The sequence below is a fragment of the Orbicella franksi genome, chromosome 15, assembly GCF_964199315.1.
Source record: "Orbicella franksi chromosome 15, jaOrbFran1.1, whole genome shotgun sequence".
Taxonomy (NCBI): Eukaryota; Metazoa; Cnidaria; class Anthozoa; order Scleractinia; family Merulinidae; genus Orbicella; species Orbicella franksi.
In genome coordinates this window covers 13,701,142-13,721,914 of record NC_138159.1, presented here as the reverse complement: position 1 = coordinate 13,721,914, position 20,773 = coordinate 13,701,142, and the positions used below count along the sequence as shown (strand labels likewise).

Genomic DNA, 20,773 nt, shown 5'->3' with positions numbered 1-20,773 from the left:
TCAATCAATCATAATCTCTAATTAGCTTAGCGGTAGATTTAAATCAAACTAGTAATCACATCCTATGTTTGTTATCAACTGTGCTCATTTTTTCAAGCTAAAATTGGAAAAAAAAAGGTCGGCGTTTTGTTTTTGAAAATGGAACAGAGTTCAGGATCATTCAATAACTTATGTAATCCTCTGCAATAACATATACAACTTCTATTGTTCATTACGTTACTGTTAACCCTGAATGTTTCGTTTAAGAAAGAGCTAAACTGATGGTATCAAAAGCGCAGTCATTTTTACGGCTACAGTACTACTCTGAAAATAGCTGTGGAACACAAGGTAGTTTAGTGTCTTTGGCTCGCGATTCCCTTGAAAAGTGAACGCGATGTCAACGCGTGTCCAAGTACTTGTAATATGGCAGGCCTAACTATATTTCTATATTTCTACTATAAATCAATCGGTTAGCTAAACATCTGATGAAATTATTTGACTTAACTTATTAAAAATTATGTTTCGTTCTTTTGACTCAACTGTTCGTGGGAGAATCTAAACTACTTCGTTAAGGCCCAAGCGAACACGAAGGGGTGATTCCTCTGATATGTGATTATTGCAGTTTAGTAGTGCAGTAAATTACAGTGTCGACTGATAAGTGGTGTCTCTTAGCTATTTTTCTGCACTTGAGCATGAGATTGTTGTCATCACGCATATGCCTTAACAAAGAGTTATTTCATCTTCTTTGATGACTCATATTGTCGTTAATCCAGGACCATCCGGATTAATTTCTTCAAGTGCTGCAAGTATGATCATTTCCGTTGTTGAAATGAATTTTTTGTTGACAAACGCCTCCTCTCATGTTTCATAATGTTCGAAATGACCAGAATAAAGTCATATCTTTGTGAATAAAGACGTTGATCAAATTACGAATTTAAATTTTTCAACAACAACACACTTGGTAATTATGCCTGAGTTGACCGGGCATTCAAATAATGCTGACAAACCGTTCATCTCACTATTTGAAAACGGCTTTGTAAGCTAAGTTATCCTAAACATCTGATAGAAGGTTCCACGCCTCCTCTTATGTTTCATACTATGAATGGAAATGACCAGAACAAAGATAACCCACCAAATCGCTCAAATTCGCCATTTTGAACCACATAAACGACAATACACAACAACACACTAATTCGTAATTTTGCAAACGGCTTTATTCACAAAAAGATGACTTTATTGTGGTCATTTCGATTAACATTATGAAAGTGGAGGCATTTCGTTTGGCAACAGTAAATTCATTCTCAGAACGGAACTGATCATCGTGTTGAACTGGATCAATAAGATCCCAGGTAAACGGCGTGTGGGAAGGATAATAACAATCTTACGAAACTTGATTTCTGTTTATTATTTGTTAACTATTATCTACATTATCACAAGGTAAATGAGAGGAATCTTGACTGGGTTGAATTTCCTACAAAAGTAAGTTCCAAGTTAAGAATATAATATCAAGCTTCTGGAATTGTTTTATGATATGATGCTTCTTCGCATTTTCTGTCCTGTTAATGCTTTTGAAAGGTATTAGATTAATACAATTTATATCCTTCATTTCGTTAACGTTAAGCTTCATATTAAGAAAGAGTCACACTAGAAAGTTTATCGAGTAACCTTGAGTACAACCAGTGAACACACCAAGTATTTCTGACATTTCTGTCAAGTCCTTGCCTCGATTCTCCTGAAAAGTCAACGCGTGTCCAAGTGCTTTTAAAATGGTCAGCTCTTGGGATGTCAACTAACTATTTTTCGCAAGTGTAATCGTGTGAGCGGTTTACTACGTAATAGAGCGGTTTTCGATTAAGTGTCGAATTAACGTAATCAGACAATTACTTTGGTTTTGGTTTTGGTTTTGGTTTTGGTTTTACTGTGGTTTTAGATGAGCTGAGTAGTCTAATTAGTAAGTAAATGGTTTTGGTTTTGGTTTTAGGACACTTAGTTGAAAACCGCTTTATCGTGTAGGAGGAGAAAGTCAATCGGCCAGCTAAACACCTGGCTTATGGTTCAATCAAATATAACCTAGCCACAAGGTCCCCTTTCCTTCTCTTATTATATAACCTTTTCTAAGCTCTTAATTATTTCATCTGTTATCAGTTGTGACTCTTGAATAAAGTTAGTATTATTATTACTATCATTCTAAGAGAGACTCGCAACATGGTCCCCAAAACGTGGTTACTCTAACGACTAAACTCCTTTTCACATGGCTGGTGAAAATTAGTAAGTTTATCGTGTAGCCCAGGGAAAAAAAAAAGGATAATTTCATGCTCTAACAGTGCAAACAGTGAACACTAAAAGCATTTCTGCAATGTTGAATGTCCTTGGCTCTTGATTAAAAGCAGGTCTAGCTATTCGAAATATCGCCTGGAGGGGTACATGTAGGTCTATAGTGAAACTATTTATCAACAAAATTACTCTAAGCTCGATAGCTTTTACATCTGTTTTTAAGAGGTGCCGAGTTACAACAAATGACTTAAGAATATCCCACAAGGATAAGCTGTAGGGCTTATCTCGCCTGACAAAAACTGCACGGCCTTAACACATGGCTTCGTGTTGGGGCGACTTTTGGCGATGTGGACGTCCCTCTCCTCGGTTTGCACGTGTTGGTAGCACACTTCGCCTTCACCTCACGTTGACAGAGTGGTTTTTTTTTTTTTTAATTACATAATTTCATGTGGTACAAGCGAAGCCTCATCGTCGTAATTTAAGATCTGCCTTCTTCAGGGACATAATCAGCCAATCAATCAATCACAATCTATAATTGGCTTGATAGATTTAAATCAAACTAGTAATCACATCCTAGGTTTGCTATCAATCGTGCTCAATGCAAACATTGGGAAAAAAAGGTCACGTTTTGTTCTTGAAATTGTAGGAAACTTTAGGATCATTGAATAATTTCTGTAATACTCTGCAATAACATATATAACTTATATAATTCATAACGTTTCTCAGAGATCTACACTTCTCCACGACTTAACACAGAGGTTGGGATTTTGGATCCGGACCACGATGCAAATCAGTAATTAATTTCCCTCAAATTCAATAGGTTATTTTCAAGTAATTGGCACTTCCCTTAGTAGTTCCAAGCTTGCGTTTGATTGGTCGGTGGCATGGCGTTAACAACATCGTATGAGGTGTGATAAGCTTGCAAAACTTTACGAGCCAAAGTTTTGGGCTTTTTTGCGTAGATATGGTTGCTTCAAGCGAATTGATGAGGTACGTAGATTTGACGTATTAACAAAAAATGGCGCCAGCGTGTTTGAGAGGGCCTGTTTTTTTAAGATATTAAAATAATTTAAATACTCTTCTGTCTAGATCTTTACAGGCTTTCTTCATGTGACGAAGATCAACAAATATTCTATTCGTGTACTTCAAAATAGAGTTTCTCAACAACCAATACAAATATCAAACCAGAGGCGTACGAGCACCTTCGAACTTGGGGGCGGTGATCTTCTTGCCCGAAAAAAAAAACGCATTGCCTGAATGTGTGAGTGTTGAAATCGGGAGGCAAACACACTCAAATTGCTTGAAAAACAAAAAGCGTTCACTGCACTGTGAGATCAAGGGTGAATTTAATTATCTCGTTTCCTCTGGGCAACTTTCTAAATATAGTAATGTTTACCAGCCTTGTGTACCCGCCGTGTGTCTGTGGAAAAGTTAAGTCGTAAAAATGAACACGCTTTTAATGCCATATTGTGAGTCTTTCTTAATCAAAACAATTAAGATTAACGGCAACGAAAAGAAGTTCAAAGCAAGAAAAAAGTAAATTTTCTTTTTCTCGCATTTTTGAACTTAAAATGAAGATAATTCCACCTGAATTATGTTTGATTACACCTGTGAGAAATAATTGATTGACTGCCCTAAGGCTGATCATTTGAAAAGCACTTAGACGGGTGTTTTTTTTCTTTTTTAAGAGAGAAAAACCACGTGGGGTTGTTTGTTTTCCTCGTGACGGGGTTGACTTCTATCGCGGGTTAAGTACATTTTAAAGGGACAGTATCATAAGATGCACATGTGTAAAACTACTTTTTCATAGCGGCAAAAATATTTGTTTTTTAAAGGGATTTTTAACATAATGTGTTATTTTGTAGCTGTGGAAAGGTAGATTTGTCAAAACCAAGTTATTTTGAGGTTTGTTTGAGTTTCTTTTTTAAATAACTCGTGCCGTGTTTTCAGCCTGTCGGGTCGCCGCGTGACAAGACAAGTTCATAAATTCACCAGTTCCTACCGAATCGTGTAAATATCTTTCTTCTCCACGACGTCTCCACGGATTTCTAAGTTAAATGTGCCGTTTGAAAGCTGGGTGAATGCAGATTCGGCAATACCTAATGATTTACAGGCCACGATACGTTAAGCAGCTAAAACAATCATGCCGTATTTCACTCTACTTTCCGTTGGATTGCAACACGATCCATTTCGGTCTTTCAACCGGTTACAGTGCCAGCCAACTCATGTAAATAATTGCTTTTCTCCACTGCATCTCCACATATTTCAAAATAGAATAAGCTGTTTGAAAGCTAAGTGAATGCAGATTCTGCAGTACCCTAAGATTTAGAGGCCATGATACGATAAGCAGCCAAAAAGTCATGCCTTGTTAGAACTAATTTACCATCAAATTGCAACAGGATGTATGCATCTTTCACATATTATGTTATAAATACTTGTTTTCTGCAGCATATCTGCACAGTGTTTTCAATGCATTCAGGGAGTTTTCCGGCCTTATCTAGCCAAAACTGTCCCAGTGAAAACACAATCAGTATATTGTCAATCAATTAATTAGGCCTCCTTAGGGAGTTAAGCTGGTGTTTGATCTATCGGCAGCATGACCGTGTTGACACCCTCCTAAGCTTGTAAAACTTTAACAGCCAAAACCTTGACTTTTTTTCGTGGATTCAGTTGGTGCTCAGTCTAGAATAGGGTTGCAAAATCAATCTCATCGTGGTCCAGTGTAGGCTTAGGGTTTGAATGTCGAGCTGCACACCCTTATTCCCGGGGCACTGACCTGACCAAGAAATCGAGAATTCAAACTGGCCGTCTTGCCTCGAGTTTGCCTGCGATATTTTTTAACGTCACTGACTTTCAGGGGAGTCAAAAAGTGAGGAATGATCATGAATCACCAAACAAAGCAAAACTGGTCCGTTTGCAGTAGTATATAGGCTTATACATCAACACAAACGGTAGAACATCATTCGATCTAATGCGAACAAAAGGTGTCGTATCGAGTGACAATTTGTTTTTTTTTACAAAATTGATATTCCTTGTTCAATAAACAACGTCTTAAGAAGACAAAGAAAATAACTGGATTTAACGGATGTGGGTCGCCTTTGTCGTTTCTCAGAGATCTACACCTCTCCACGACTTTATCATGACACAAGTAATGGGACGTTGGATTTCGACCACAAGGCAAATTAGTAATTAATTTCCCTCAAATTTGAATTTAATGAGTTGTTTTTATTGGAACTTCGTTTTTCCTTTGATAGTTCCAAGTTTGCGTTCGACTGGTCGGTGGCATGACGTTAACAAAAACTTTACAAGCCAAAAGCTTGGTCTTTTTTGCGTGGATTCAGTTGCCTCAAGCGAAATCGGTAGGGCACGTAAATTTGGCAGATTAAGAAAAAAAGGGTCAAAATGTTTCTTGCGATAACGTGTTTGAGGCCTGTTTTACTAGTTCAAGTATTCTTCTGTGTTAGGCCATCTTCATGTAAAGAAGATCAACAGATATTCTATTTGGTTACTTCAAAATAGAGTTTCTCAACGACCAATACAAATATCAAACCATAGGCATAAGAGCACCTTCGGACTTGGCGGGGCGGTGACCTTCTTGCCCGAAAAAAAGAAAAAAAAAAAAAAAAAAAGCATTGCCCGAATGCGTGGGTGTTGAAATCGGGAGGCAAACACACTCAAATTGCGTGAAAAACAAAAGCGTTCACATTCTCACATCTAATGAAACTGTTGATAATATTACAATTCCAAAAATAGTGCTATTCAATTAGCTTGCATAATCCGGCAATGACCTTCATGAAGAGTCTCAATCTAGCAAAATCTAAAACCTATTAAAATAATTGATTGACACCCCAAGGGCTGACCATTTGAAAAGCACTTAGACATGCGTTTACTGCCTTCTACAAGTTTTTGAAAATCATATGAAATATACACCAGTCAAGAAATGTGATTGCATAAGGTTTTCATTTTTTTTTTTTTTAAGGAGAGATGAAAAACCTTGACCAGTCGACTTTTATCCCGACCGGGTTGACTTTTATCACAGGCCAAGCACATGTGACATTCCAGAAATATTTTTAGTGTTCACGGTTTGCACCATAAGATCATGCGAAGGAAAAATGAAATTATCAAATTATCACTTTTCCCCTAGGTTACTCGATAAACTTGGTAATGTTCACCACCTATGTGGAGAAGCGCAGATTATCCGTGAAAATGACTGCGCTTTTAATACCATATGATGACTACATTAAAAGGGTAAATTAACGAAAGTGAAGTTTATTGAAGATAATAAAAAGAGTTAATTTACTTAGTTTCATTCAAGGTTAATTTCAATACGGGTCGTTTCTCATCAGTCAGCTTTGTTACAAAGGGTTCCCGACGTCCTTATAATTGGTTTTTGAAAGGGTATTTCGGGTGTGACATTTAGGTTTAAAGCAGCACTCTTCGTGTTGAGATCCCATTCACCTCGGAGATTTCGAAGAGAGCAGTTCAAACAACGAAAGCTGTTTAGGGTTCCAGAAATTCGCCCAAAGCCGTTCTTCTTTACTCTAGAGTAGCAGATACGGGAACTATCTTTCCTTCATTTGATCGTACGACCGTTAAGGTGACGAACATAGAACATAGTGAGATCAAGAATTTTAGACTTTGCCTAGAAACCGAAAACTAAAGTTTAAAAAAGAATTGCTCTGAGAGGCTAAAAGTTTTTTTTTTTCTTTTTTTTTCTGGTATACAAACCACTTAATTCGTAGGCTCTATTTGCCATGTGCTTCTAAGCCAGCTAAACTTTACCTGAAAACAAACGTTTCATTCAATTTAGGGCGGGATTGTACTAGATTGAAGGGCATACCCAGTACAGTGGCGCAGTAGCAAACAATAGTCGTACGTGTTAAGTTTTTAAACCTCCCAATTCTAATTTATTACGTATTATTCGCCTGGTTTCTTATGTTTATTTGTTTCTTAGCGTTTATTTTCTTTCAGAGGTCGTTGGTTTGCCATTTACAGGAGGGAGGGGGTGACTATTGTTTTCCGGTATTGATTCGTGACCGACTCATCGCTACCAGTGTGACGTCACATAGCAACGAGTGAGCGCTTGGAGTAGCCTATTCAGATTACGCCATTGAAGAAGGACATCAGAGGTTAAGAAAGACAAAAAAAAAACAGGCCTAATATCGCTTTTGTTCGCTAACTAAATGTAGGTTTGTACAGTTTGTTGTTGCTTTTTGTCTGTGTACATTATCTGTTTTAGTTTTGTGCGCGCGTTATCGTGTATTCTTGTTGAATTTTGTTGCGGGTAAGTTCTCATCATATTCCAACTAAAAAACAACCCTCCACTAAATGTCACCAAATAAATATTGCAGCATGGCACTCAAAGTAAATGACAGCAAATGCTAAGAAATGTGTTAGAGTGCTGAAATGCTGTAAAGACAGTCGGAAATTTATTCTTATAAATTAGTTTTTTTAATTTAAACAAGTTTTATGCCTATCTCCTATATCATCTCCTGCTCTTCACAGGTCCACATCAGCCTATAGTTTCGATTATGACCACGTGCCATTTAATCCATCAAATATTTTCCCTTGCACGTCTTTGTCTAATTGCATCACTAAATCCTCCAGCTGCAACTGTGAAATATTTCCCAGTGGAGTGGTATTTCTCTATTTTCAAATCTTCAAGCAGATTCTGCACATTACCAAAAATATTTTAAGGATAATAAACACAATAGCTTCTATTTGACTTTAAAAATATGCTCGATATTTGTCCTTGGACATTATCTCTTCCTACCTACTTGTAATGGATAACGTCCACAGAGTGGACACCGAATGAAGGCTACTTTTCATAAAACCTGCATTACCAAATGAAGGAATGATTGATTGACTCAATCAATTTCTCCCTCGGACTGCGTAGGTCCGTAAGCTTCATTCTCCTTCCAAGTGCTTAGCAGCTACGCTCTCAATCTGACCATATATGGCCATACATGCCCTGCCTGATCCATTGTTAGTGGTTTTATTTGTGGTTAGTGTGATAGCAGTCAGCGCTGAAAATCTTCATGTTAGCTCCAGAGAATTTCCCCTCTTTTGCTTTTCTTCATAGCTCAATGTTCAGTTATCTTTGTGTAAAAATGGTTGAATTTCACCACCCTGGCGTTTTCTTCAGTATGGTATTTAAGTCAGTAAGGTTGGTGGCATATATTTTAGTCGCTGATATAACAGAAAATTAAAGTCGCATTTTTTGTAACTTCACACCAATTAAGTGAAACTATCGTCAATTTGGGATCTCAAATCAATTCCAAATTAAACTTGTCAATTGATTTATACTGGTAATCAAGCTGTGGTAAGCCTTTGTATGACTCTGTGCCTTTAAAGGAAATATCTTGGGCTGCAATAATCAATGGGAGTTTAATTAGAGGTGTGGAAAAGTGCTTAAGGGAGTGCAAAAATGAAGCAGGAACTTGTAAATTTGACAGCATGATTGAACATATGGTTCGATTTGGCTCGATAAAATCACACACACAACAACTGCAATTCAACATGGCAAACCCTAACAAGAACTGGGCGCCTCACTTTAATGCGCATGCGTTAACCCGGTCACAATACATAACAGTAGCTCTCATATGCATGTCTTGACAGGTGATAAAGAAATTTTTAAAGCTCTAAACTAAGGTGAGTTAAAAACTCCATGCCAGTTTATCATCGAGGGAGGTAGGGGGGGCATTAGCCTTCAAGTGGAAAATGTTCATCAGAATCCCCAAGTGCTGTCCTGTGTGGCATTCTGAAAGGGAATTTGTCCATTATGATATGTTCCTTCCAGTGACATTCCCTGCAAAAAAACAAAAAAAAACGAAGTATCTTTAATAACCTGTTTTCAGTGGGCTACAACTAAGTTCTAGATGAACAAAAGGGGACTATTAGCTGATTATGACCTTGCAAATCGAGACTCTGATGGATCTATTGGATTAACAGCTTCAACAAGCTGGTCACAATTAGGCCGCCGGCCAGGAACCAGGCTGAGGTTTTCATGTAACACAACTAAGCTTATGTATAAATTATATTTGTTACAGACCCGGCATATAAGAAAATTAAGGCTTCTCTTTTCTCAAATAGAGGAAAATAAAATAGAACCGAACTACTAATCAAGCCATAAATATTGACCAAATTACGGATATTACTCTAAATGTAAACTGTAGTGCGACAAAGGTGAAAACTTACCTAATCTGGCTCTGAAACGTGGCTGTTCTTTCCACACAGCGACTCTTTGCACTTTGAAGGGATTGATGAGACGAACAATGAGCACTGAAGAACTGAAATTTCACATACAAGAAGCCAAGTATACCCTCTGTCGAACCTCCTATTCTTGGGTCAAAAGGGCTCTGCTTCGCTATGCAGTGGCCCTCGAAAGGTCAATCAGCTAACAGTTTTGCGCGACAAATTGGCTTCAAAACAGAAAGTTCTCGATCAAATTATCTACCTGCTGAATATTTTCGCCACCAAAAAGTACCAAATAAAGATTCTTCAATGTAATATAAACCACATATTAATGAACCTAAGCAAATAGGGCAGAAGATCGGAGCGAAATTCCGCATTTTTTATCAACCTCTTGTACCTCACCCATTGGGCGCCATTTTGAATTTCGTCCAAGCGAACCGTGACGTCACACTGGCAGTGATGACTCAACCAATGTTTTGCTTAGAGACGCCCCCTCCCTCATTATTAGGGACCTTAAGATACTGGACGCGGCGGCCTTGAAGAACGCGGTCACGTCTGAGAGGGCATGGGTAGTAACCGCCACCTTTGTACGGGAAAAAGAAACCTTAAGATTTGCGTTGTGCAAGCGGTGGCCGAAACAAGTCATAACAACAAACAGGTTCAGTCAGAGAATCAGGCGGTTTCGCTGTTATGACGTCGTTTAAGAAGACCCGAGAACTTTTAGCAGGAGCCTATTTGGACGACATCATTTCTGACGAAGAATTCGTGCTCGTCTATGACTTCAGCTTTTTAAAGAACTTAGAATTACCGTATGAAGAGTGCGAAAGATTTGACCTTGAAGAAGTGGCAGATTCAGAGTGTAGAGCGGTCCTAACCTGCCACAGATTAGTTTCACACGATAAAAATCAAGGTGAAATAAGAAATAAAGCAATACTCCGTGCGAGGAAATTTCCACAGATTTACCTGCTTTTCGGATTTCTTTCTGAAGACTTGACGCTCACTTTTCCCTTCATATGCTCGCTAAAACTGAATTATGAAAACAAAAATGAACCAAACAGTTTAGGGATCTATTTCTTTATAATAATGTTTACAAATTTTGGGCAAAACATGTTATTTTAAGGGAAAAAGTCGGAAAAGAACTCACCCTTCTGAGAGGCCGCCAAAATGACTTCGTCGCCGCCACAACTGAGGTGGAGGCCGTCAAGTGGCGTGACATTTATGCAAATTAAATTGAAGACCTTGCGAATTTACTTCCGGTTACCGTCGTCCTAGGCCGCGTCCGGGGTGTCTTAAGGTCCCTATTGAAAAGAGCGGGCAACCAGTGACCCAAACGGTGAACTCTCTGTTATCTTTACGGGTGTAAACGGGCATTTTTGTAAACTCGATACAAATGAATATGCCCAATTAAGACATTTTTTTTAATGTGGCATCCTCCTAGATTTAAAGAAATGTTGTCATTTGATTTTGATTGAACAAATAAAGAGAAAGAAAAAGAAAAAAAAAAGAAGCCACCAAATACTTACCAAGGAATAAACAATCCTGCGCTTCTTAAAGGTCAGACTCTCAATGCCGAAAATCAAACTGATCACATGTTTAATTAGGGGTGCTTAATGGTAAATGCGAGACTTTCTGAGACGGCGAGACACGTTTTTCTCTACGACCCCGAGACATTTTGACTTTTTGGATTGCGAGACCGAGACTTGAAAGTGTTTTTAGGGCGAGCGCGAGACTCTTAAAATTTGAGCCCCAGATTTAGGTGACAGCGGCCGTTGAGAACTACAATGAGTTTGTACAGCCTTTTAGATAGCTTTTTCGAACTGGCTGGAAGAGGAAATTCTATTATAACACACTACATCATGACATCCTAGAACTAAATAACTGTTTTTCTGACGCCAAAACGGACGTTGCGGTAGGTTTTGTAGTTTTTGTGGCATTCAGACAATTTAGGAGAAGTTTGCATTATTTGTAAGTTGCTTCATTGACATTCAATATCAAGTGACGAGAAGATGTCGTTTATAAAAACAGATGAACGAACGAATCAGGACTTAGCCTTGCGAAAAATCGAGACTTCGAGATAGTTTTGTATAAAAATCGAGACTGCGACGCACATAGCCGCTAAAAGAGAGACTGCAAGACCCGTGAAATTCGACTAAAATTTTGCGAGATCCGGAGTTTTTGGACTGAGAACCATATTCGCCACCAGGAGCCATAATCGGGGACGGAGACCGTAAGTCTTGGGATCCGCGCGCACCTATGATATGGGACAATTTTTCTATTTTTAGAACAAATTGCGCCATCCTGACGTCATATATCCGCGCGGATTCACGCACGTGTCGGGGGCTCTCGCGTGGATGTTGTCACGTTGTGTGATCAAATGGTGAGAGTTGAGAGATTCTCTTGCGTATTTTTCACAGCGATGGCAGGGAATAAGGCAGGGAATACGAACCAGGGCGCTTATATGTAGTTTTATGCTCTGAGCTAACGGAAAAGGTGAGTTTTTCAGGGTCGAGAACAAGACTTCAATCTCGCGCTGGGAATGAATACTAAGATCTGCTCACGCTAATTGTAAGCTTACGCGTATGTTTTTGCGTTTGTTCTGACTTAAGAATATAGCAAGAAAACTCTACACTCTGGTATCGAGTTAATTTGTGAGTTTCTCAGACAATGGTTCATCATAACCAAAACCTGTTTTGACGGTTTCTTATTGTTTCTGCTTGTTTGGTGAGTTTGCAAAAGTTTTTGAAAGGAAAGTCTGACGCATACAATTAGCTCATTTGCATAGTGCAGCTCGTGCACTTTCAAGTCCGAGTCGGTGTTTGAATTGTCAACAAATCTTGACAAAGATTTCTTTCGTTATCTTTTGTGCTAAGATGCTGTAACAAATTTCACGAACGCAAAAAAAAGCTACTAACATCATGTGTGTTTCTTCAACATAAGCATAGTGAAGTTTTACACTGCGAAAATGAAAATAGACAAGGAGTTTTGATAGCTAGATCAACAAACTCGAAATCGTTATTCCAAGTTCATTAAAGAAAGCGTCATCGTAAGTTTGCTTTTCTGCTTTATTCACATATTTCCAGCTTAGCTTTTAATATGTTCTCAAACATTTATCAATCTTAAACATATTTAAAAACTATAGAGTTATTGTTTGAGTTCGATGTACGCTTTCACACGAAAGAGCGGCGGAAGTACAATTTGTCATGTTTACTGACTGTACTGAAAACACGCATCGGCGGGCGCTCTCATTCATTAACAACAGAGAATTTACTGGATTTTTACACGAATAAAACTGAGCAGTATCTACGGACGTAAAGTTATTGGGCCTTGGATGAAACATCAAGCGTTGCTTAAAATTCAAGCGAAACTCAAACTAGCAATTATTTTGTTTTACTTTTCGGTCGCGATAGACTGACAAATTCCTCGCAAGTGTGTGGCAAGAGGAGCTAGGAAACTATGAAGCCCTGAAGCTTTGCTATATCTAAATATATCCAGCTAGTTTTTTGCTGTGTAATGGAAAAGCTGTTAATCTTCAACATATGTGAAATTTAAAGTGGAGTAATGTACAGCTCATGTAAAAGAAGCATCCGTCGGAACACAACTTGGTCAGCAATATATATAAGCTTACAGCGGAACATACCTAAATTCAACACTGTCTTACTTCACTCAAACTGGAGCAGCTTACGACGAAAATACTTAAGCAAAATTCCAACAGACGTGAACGCGTTGAGTTGTGGGCCAAAAACATGAGAATTTTCGGGAATTTCGGACGCCATTTCCTCCGCGCGACTTCCGCAAAAATCCTCGCAGCATGTACGCGCGTGTGCCGCAGGCGATGGCGCAATTTGTTCTAAAAATAGAATTATTGTCCCATATCATGGGGACAACCCTAATACTAGAAATGGCGCGCGCTTACGGTCTGCGTCCCCGATTATGGCTCCTGTCGCCACCCAATAGATCTAGAAACAGGATGCTGTCTCGCTAAGAAAAATTAAAGCTTAAAATTTCAGTACTGTTGGCCATGTCGATTAACCCAGGTATACTTCTGCTAACATTCCTACACGCAGGATTTTAAACGTGTCAGACTGCATTACATACATGTATAAAAGAATATTTTAGTCTAGCTGGTTGCTTGTTTGTGTTTTAGGGGAACATACACCCTACAGTCAAAGAAGGCGGACCTCTGCCTTTTGCTTAGACATCTTGACATCAGCATTCGAGTACGGCAACAGGGTATTCACCAAATATCCACATGATATAGCAGACTCTTTCAAGCAAACTTTTCCGCAGGGGTATTCCTGGGAACGAGGCGTGACTTACGAAGACGGGGGCATTTGCACTGTCTCAAGCGACATCAGGTTAGTGATATGCCTCCTGCGGAGATAGAAGTATAGTATAGTGTTCCAGCTAGTTAACATTTGTTTCGTTCTCATAATATTACTTTAAGCACCTTTTTCATCTGTTTATTATCATATTTTGAAGTTTATATTCATAGATCAACTGGTACTATATTGCATTTTGTTGTTGCTGTTGTTGTTTTTACTATTCAAAAGTGTCATTATGAAATAGTTTGAACTACAAGTTTAATGATTCGTTGTTGTATTTTTTAAGTGTTCGTGGTAACATTACTGAGTACATATGTCTGATCTCTCTTTGATCAGAATGGAAGACGACTGCTTTTTCTATGAAATTCGATTTCATGGTTTGAACTTTCCTTGAAATGGTCCAGTCATGCAGAAGAACACCGTGAAATTAAATGGGAGCCATCCACTGAGAAGGTGCACGTACGTGATGGAGTACTGAAGGGTGATGTTAACATGACTCTGTTGCTGGGCCATGGAGCGGGCGGCCATTACCGGTGTAACTTCAGAAGTACTTACATGTAAGTTTTTATGTGCTTAAGGGATTTGGCGACACAGAATAAGAGGTAAACGACGAGATGTTATCATGACATAAGTAATTACTCGGGCTTCCGTAGGAAAGCCCGTGTCTTAAAATGCTAGCGTTTTGGTCGCCAAAAGGGGGGTCATGGTCCCAGGCGTTCCATGCGTAGACCATGGAAACTGGGGACGAGAAACGCGACATTGCTCGCTCTTCGTGGCAGAATGCTTTGCGAAGAAAGTTTTGGCAAGAATCGCGTGTTATACATTAATCTCACATACAAAGATGTCGATCGTTTTCAGAAAGGGTTGGTCCACGAATTATATTGCTTGAAAGCCAGCCAGGTAAGCAGAGTTCACACTCGAAACGTTCTAGTGGGATAACAACTGAGCCGATTGCGGTATGAGTTAAATCTACGAAAACACTGGCAAAAATAGGCAGTCAATGACGGTATGTGGCTACTGCTGTTATTATTTAGAACATTGCAGTTAAAAAAATCATATTGCAATAAAACGAGCTAAATACGAAACCGTTTTTGGACTCGTAGCTCATTGAAAACATGCGACTTGTTTCTTGTACCGCGCAAAATATGTCGATCTCCAAAGTTGTAAAGATACGACTTTCGGTAACTTGAATTAAATATCTTACCTCCAAGTTAGTTGGCTTTCTAGTAGGGTGCAGGAAAAAAAAAATAACGTGTGAATTTGGAGCACATTGTGCGGGAGAACTAAACCTTTGATTGTGCGGGGAATTGTGCGGGATTATTGACGAACAGATGTTCTTGCCAAGTCCTAAGGAAAATCTGCATTGACGATAGTTTAGCCAGTTATTTCACTGGTAGTTCAAATATATTTAGCAGTCTTAGCAATCACCAATTTTTTTAGAAAACTGTGTCTGACTGCAAAAGAAAATCATGTTGCGTGACATGAAATAGACGAGCATGAAACCAAAATAAATAGCAAAACAGAATGCCGCATCTCCCCTTATAAATGAGGGTCTTTTTTAAAAATACTCCTGCCTTGATTCAATAAAAATATGTAGCTTGAATATCTCTTCATAAACTGCGTTAAGGGTCGCAAATTCTTGGAAGTTATCCGCAAAATACGCAACTTGAAAGTTTATGCAAATTATGTGCAATGCAATTTGAGCCTAGTCACAGGACTGTTGTTTTCGTGAAGGAGTTTATCATGATTCGTTTTGGCTCTCTCGAAAGGTATTATTCGCTCTCCAAAGGAGATATGACTCTTGAAAAGGGTTTATATAAGATCGTAACACGGCAGAGATGTTCAGCTACACAATTTACTCGGATCGCCACGACCAGCAAACAAACTTCGTACAATTTCTGCTAGCGTGTACAAAGTATTAAATCGCCATAAGTTGCAAAAAGACCTCGAAAATTCTTTGCAAACAACTTCTCCATCAATGCGTAGACAGCTGTGCTTCATTCTTGAACCAAATGGTTTAAACTCACAACTTGCGATAGGATGAGGAGGATACTCAACGAAGCAACTTGAATAGTAAATATCTAAGCGGAACTCTTGTGCTAAAATATCCTGATTCTTTAATTTGCTTTTATTGTGTCCAATACGCGTTTTCGTAAAATACGATTTGATACTGTGATACGAAGCCCGAGTAAACGCTCTTAGAGCGTCTAGTTCTTAGATATGGCTATCTTAGTAGAATCAGTGACCTTATCTCCGTTTGCTCTATATAGGATGTCGATAGTGGGGATTTTCATAGGATACCACACCAAAAATACTTGGATCTCAAAGACGATATCCAGTAGCAACACAAAACCTTATATTGGAGGGAATAAGATTGTCTTTTGTGAGCCGCGAGGAAACTTCGAAAGCTGGCACCAACTAGTGCTAAAGGTTTTCACTCATAATACAGTATTCACATTGCGTCAGGCTTATGTATTCTGCCCAGTTTTACTGATCGGAGTTTGTTTGCTCCATTGCAGAGCGAAGAAGGCTGTCCAGTTGCCAGACTATCACTATATTGATCACTGCATTGAGATTTTTAACCATGACAAGGATTACAACAAAGTTAAGCTGAATGAGAACGCCGTAGCTTGCTGTTTCATGCTGCCGAGTCAGGCCAAGTAAAGGCTTAATAAAAAGCCAGAACGACAAAAAGAAAAAACGAAGTGTTTTTATAGTTTTTATTTTCAAATTTGTTTCTATTAAATCGCATTTACACGGATTAGTAATAAATATTTCCACTTAAACTAGGGTTTGTTTGTTTGTTTGTTTGTTTGTTTTGTTGTTGTTATTGTTGTGGGGTGACACTGCAAATATGGACTTTTAAACTCAGTTGTATACAGATACAATATGATAACTTTGGTGAAAATAAACTTGTTGTCAAAACCCTGTTTTAATTTGTGGAGTTTTCTTATCTTAGAGTTTTAACTTGAGGAAACTCAGCTCTGCGGTAAATGTAATTAACAGATCAATTGTTCAAACTTTTATTTTGACATGTGTTATCGATAACGGTATGTTCTCGTTAATTCAAGATAACAATCTGAAATCAGATGTTGCAGGCAGCCCACTCATAAAGGAGCTCAATCATGGCATTTTGAGTTATTTTGGCCACATACAAAATTACCTTTAAATGGTAGGAAACCTGAAAATAGCAGTTTAATAAGATAGAAAAACACCAAAGAGATAATGATAAACCATAAAGGAACAAGGATGGCTAAGGATGGAGAAGATTGACACGATTTACAAACGACGGATTTGAAAAATTGAAGCTAAACTTTTCAATATGCCGAAACCGTGACTGAGATGCTTTAAAAATGTTACTTTATTAAGGGCTCAGGTGGCTATAACATATAGTAAATATGCTCATGCTCGTGACCTTGAAATATGCAATGAAGATGTCTTTTTTGAAAGGTTTATCAACGACCATTCACAGCCATGAACAGCCACAAATAGGATAAGACGGTTATCTCATCCTGCACTGTCTGTTATCAATCACAACATATTGTTTGTACTGGAGCGAAAATTGGAAGATTGAATAGATGTCGGCGCTTTTTCTTTGCATTATTTATTTATTTATTTATTATTATTATTATTATTTATTTTTTGCCTTAATAAAAAAGGTGAAATTGATGCAGAATGTTTATCAAACTTTTAGTGACACGCGGAACAAGAAACTTTGTTAAACTAAATTAAATTAAAAACAGATACGCGGTGCCTTCATGGTCGGACATGCAATACATGCAGACTGAAAAGTTTGGCCTTGATCCCTTATCATTTTATTTGAAATCATGATTGATGCATGTATCACCCATAAATGTAATAAAACCATAAATGCAACACCAACCATAAATGTAATAAGAATTGAATATAAATGTAACACTGACCATAAATGTAACAACTTTTAACCACAAATGTAACAAGTCCACCAACTATAAATGTAATAAAATTTAACCATAAATGTACTAAAACTGAACAACCATAAATGTAATACGGCTTAACCATAAATGTAAGAAAGTGCCTATTACCTCTGAGTCAAGGGGCCACAAGCCCTGTGATTCTCTTATTTCGAACAGGGTGGCCTGTTCCAGGCTCTCGAATAGTTGGGGACGAAGAAGACACCTTATTCCCACTCGTTTTTCTCTTGCTCGCCCGCCTAATGGAACAAGCTACGACAGACTTGCGCGACTCCTGCTGTGCGGCCACTGTTTTGTTCAAAGCCTTCAAAGCCTTGCTTTTACAACATGTCTTTAAGCGATTTTCGTTTTCTATAAGAAATTTAAGGCAGCGGCTCCTTGAATATCTCTCTGAGTAGTGACTGGTTTTGTATTAAGAGTAATTGCCACTAAAAATCAAAGAAATCGTGGCCACGGTCGAAAAATTGATTTCGCTCATACTTTGCCAGTTTGAAGACCTAGTTAAGTAACTGAAGGAAATCAAGTTAGTTTTTTTTGAAATATCAATATAACGGCAGAAATTCACGGAAAACGGTCACCGTACCAAAAGCTCAGATTTCACTTCGCGATAATCCGAAATTTTACACTTTTCAGCTTCTTGCTACACAGACGTTCACATCACTGTGAAACGTTCTCAACTTTAAATGTATACATTGATTCTTCCTTAATCAAGATATAGTGATTATTTTCATTTCTTTTGTTTTCTGAGCGAACTGAGCCCCGATTAAGTAGACATACTTTTCTCACGAAAACAAAACTCAAAAGTTATGTAAATTCAGTGAGGAGAAAAGCTGACCGGTAGTGCCTCAAATCGTCTGATATTCTAGCAAAAGACAGTTCAGTCAACGAATTGTAGGTATACGGTTTCATTTTTGTGGGATCTACAAGCAATTTTGCATGAACGGCGATCAAAATTCGAGAAAATTGTAATTTAGCCCCTTAGAAATTTGCAATGTAACGCAACACGTCAAAATAGGTAAAAATCTTTTGTCCGCTTGAGACAGCACAGTCCAAGCATATTAATGCCTTTCACGTTTGAAATGCTTTAAAAGTAGTATTTAACTTAGAAATTGCTTGTAATAGCGAAAAGACATAAGTAAAACCAACTTAATCACACCCCAACTCTCCCTGCTTTGTGTCACGCATGATATACCTGGCCGATGCTACAAACCAAACACATGTAAATCCGTTGGCTCTAGTAGTGTCAATTCCTATCTAAAACAATCTCTTATCATGTAGGAGATTTTGCTTTACCTATAGAGGATTGACCATTAAAGCTGCTAAAAATATAAGTAAATTAAAAACGCTGCATTAATCATACGAATCGGAACGATGAGAATTAATTTTAGTATGGATTTAATTTATGCAAATCGGAATGAGAAAAATTAATTTTATCATGGATTTAATAAAAGCCTTGCGTTCTCACTAAATAGAGGCAGGGAAGAGCAAGGACGTTCGGGACGGCTAAAACGCACTGTTCGGCTTTTCTGAAATAACAACGCTTACTAGGGCTTTACGGTGCATTCCACGTTGCTTGTACTCATTGAGAACGTGACGGACTCGACAAATGCGTCAAATCTGTAGAAGATGATGGAGCTTTCACCAGAACTCAACCTTCCGTCGCTTTTAAAAATTATGTGATATTCAGCTATCAATTTTCTTTCCTTTGAAGTTTCGTCTAGTACATAAAAGCCTAGCTTTGCATTCAGCATCATTGATCGGGTTGCGAAAAGAGACGTCAGTATCAGTTTCATGATCGACTTGCAGGGCGAGAAAGGAAGAGAAAAGAGTTGAATTGTATTGACAACGCTGGGGTGAGGTGAGAAAAAATCTCCCGATATAAACTGTCTTTTTGCAAACCAAATTTGTGACGCCACGGTAGATAGATAGATAGATAGATAGATAATCTCTATTTATCCACGGTACAAAGTTCGTCAGCTTTGAAAATACCTATAAAAATGCCTAATACTGATATAATGAGAAATATTTAAATGAAAAGCTGCTTTCCACGAATGCCGTGCCTTACAGTTCTTCTCTGAGTAGTCGTTTGAATTGCCCAAGGGACTCTGCTTCCCTTAAGTTATAAGGAAGACTGTTCCAGAGAATGGCGCCACTATAGCTAAAGCTATTTTTGTAATAGTCTGTGCGCGGTGATGAAACATTGAGTTTATTCACAGAGTCCCTTAGGTCATATGCAATTTCTCTCCTTTCAAATTTAGAACTGCGGTAGTCTGGAGCCAACCCGTGCAGAGACCTGTAAACCAACGTAGCTCTTTGGTTTTCATTGCTATTTAGCACTGAAGCATGATGGATATTTCTTTTTGTAGCTAATGGCACGGTAAGGTAAAGTCTGCATACCAGCCAAGTGGTCCAGCAAGTCGGAGCTTATCCCGGTTTCTGTAGCATGAAGCGACTAGGAGTATTTCTACTCCCCCCTGGATGGGATGCTAGTCCATCGCAGGGTTACCCCTGCATTAAGTCCGCCGGTACCCATTTACACACCTGGGTGGGGAGAGGCGCTGTGAGAATAAAGTGTCTTGTCCAAGAACATAACACAATGTCCCTGGCCAGGGCTCGAGCCCGGACCGCTCGATCCGGTGGCGAGCGCACTATCCATGAGGCCACTGCGCATTCCACCAATGAGATGTTGGTATATCTTTAACCTTCAATGTGTTTTACACTTCTGAAAAAGTTAGTGCCACTTACACTTTATCACGTAGTCTTGTGGATCATCTTATACCACCTACTACTGCCGATTCAGTTTACGAGCCCTGTCTTCGACCCTGGTTTAACAAGGTTTTTAGTTCAAATAACTTAGCAAGAAATACAGTCGAACCTGTATAAAACGGCCACTCTCGGGACTTGGGGAACTGGCCGCTTAATACAGGTGGCCGCCTAATATACAGGATCACTCAAAAATACTCACTGGGCGTGATCTAACGATATCGTACTGTACTTCAATACATTGCGGACATCTAGAAAGCGTTAACGATGTTTAACGGCCGATTATCA

General features: G+C 38.6%; 1 protein-coding gene and 1 pseudogene across 1 annotated transcript in view; one reads left to right on the top strand and one right to left on the bottom strand.

Moving 5' to 3' along the window:
- Positions 1-20,773, bottom strand: part of LOC145470180 (GFP-like fluorescent chromoprotein cFP484) — a 51,087-nt gene that overhangs the window by 9,241 nt on the left and 21,073 nt on the right. The gene's annotated exons all lie outside the window — the stretch shown is intronic.
- Positions 10,138-16,433, top strand: LOC145470397 (GFP-like fluorescent chromoprotein cFP484; annotated as a pseudogene).